Here is a 798-nt window from a genome sequence, read left to right on the forward strand (position 1 = left end):
AATTTCTAGATTATTAATCTGCATTATATTCCGAATGGCACGGCGCGCAGGATAATAGAGAAATATCGATAATTGCATGAATGGGACACGTTTGATTAAATGCCATGACTTTCTCGTATGGATTTTATAATAACTCATAAACCGAACACTTGGTTACAATTAATTATTTACGACATGGACCATAACGTAACAAACATGTCGTGAAAGTTTTTCGTCAAATAAATTAAATTCTTGAGTGAAAAAAGAAAAAAAAAGTCACTTTCGTATACATATACAAACCTTTCGCCGGCCATTTCGGTAATTTTTGAAACATTTAAACATTTGAAACAGCATGCCTCTCCATGCGAAATCTTCCCAACACATAAATAAACTTTATTTCAATAAAATTTATCTAAACACATAATACAATGTACAAATTCAATGACGGCGTAACGTCTTCACGATAAACACCGAAAATCGATTCGACGTGAAAATATGGCCAGACATACTTTCTTCCACCGTCTCTTTTACAGTCATTCTTTCCATCTACTTAATAATTAAGACACGACAATGCAAGTGCTAATACTATCATTTGTGCAGCGAGTACAATCGCGATCGTGCGCGTGTTTTTTTTTTTATATATATATATATATATAGGTAACACGTACAACACTACATCAGATCTCAGAAAAATAGACTCATCCATATCCGGTTCTAGCTAGGATTTCGTCTGACATGTTGAATTTGTACAAACCGGCACTGCTCCGAACAAACATGTCAAATGCACCGCAAATGGCACCCACAACGTGGCCTTACAAA

This window comes from Trachymyrmex septentrionalis, unplaced genomic scaffold (assembly GCF_001594115.1).
Source record: "Trachymyrmex septentrionalis isolate Tsep2-gDNA-1 unplaced genomic scaffold, Tsep1.0 scaffold25, whole genome shotgun sequence".
NCBI classification, from domain to species: domain Eukaryota; kingdom Metazoa; phylum Arthropoda; class Insecta; order Hymenoptera; family Formicidae; genus Trachymyrmex; species Trachymyrmex septentrionalis.